Raw genomic sequence first — 1,038 nt, forward strand, 5'->3', positions numbered from 1 at the left:
AATTATACTACCGCTGTTTCTAGGGTGGAAGTCATTTATTTTATAAGAGTGACAGCAGCGCATTGCTAAGTTAACAACGTGACATTAATTGAGTTATAATGACACCAGATGTGTTCTAGAATCTCGAGGACAACTGTCTCGTCACTAACGGGATTCTAAATCTAATACTGTTCCTCCTCCCATTTACTTRCTGAACGGGGATGCCAACACAAAGCAGCTATTGTCCCAGTTAAAACAATATCTGTAAACGATATGCTTGTTATTGTGTACATTAAACTCTTTGAATTAGATACACAGCAGTCAATCCACATATACACTTCAGTCTGATCGTAACTTCTCTGTGTGTTTGGTGTGTTATAGGTGTTTTTACCTGCTTGTCTTATCTGGGATAATAAAGATGGATTCATTGATAGGTGGCTTGTCAGTTAGAAAACGTTATTCCCCTCCTTTTCTCTCGATAATAGCAGAAGAAGAAAAAGCTTGTTTAAACCACCGGTCATAGATTGATCTGCTCAGAAACCGTTGTGGTCTGTATTCACTGCAGGCACACAGTCCTTACATACACATTGTGTGATTAGTGGTTAATGTTGCGGCTGCCCCCAACCCTCTCAGCTCCATGGCAGATATGTAGAATTGCAGGAAATTAGCTTTAAAACGGCAAACTCCCTCTCTCCTTCCCTATCTCCTTCCCTACCTCCTTCCCTATCTCCTTCCCTATATCAGAACACTGCTCTTCTTTGTACCCCGGTTGAAACTACAGCTTGTCCTCTTTGTCCAGTCAGGCATTCCTCACATAGCGATCTGTGTATCTTCTGGGGGGAGTGAGGGAAGGATGGAGGGAGGGAGGGAGGGACCGAGGGAGGGAGGGAGAGACCGAGGGAGGGAAGGAGGGAGAACATCAGATCTAATGTCGACTGAGATCTACCCTGGGAGAGACACTCTAGTCCCTCTCACCTTCCCTCTTAGCCCTGGTTGTGGTAAAGGGTGGTGTAGACCCTCTCACCTTCCCCCTTAGCCCTGGTTGTGATAAAGGGTGGT

This window comes from Salvelinus sp. IW2-2015, unplaced genomic scaffold (genome assembly GCF_002910315.2).
Source record: "Salvelinus sp. IW2-2015 unplaced genomic scaffold, ASM291031v2 Un_scaffold2520, whole genome shotgun sequence".
Lineage (NCBI taxonomy): Eukaryota > Metazoa > Chordata > Actinopteri > Salmoniformes > Salmonidae > Salvelinus > Salvelinus sp. IW2-2015.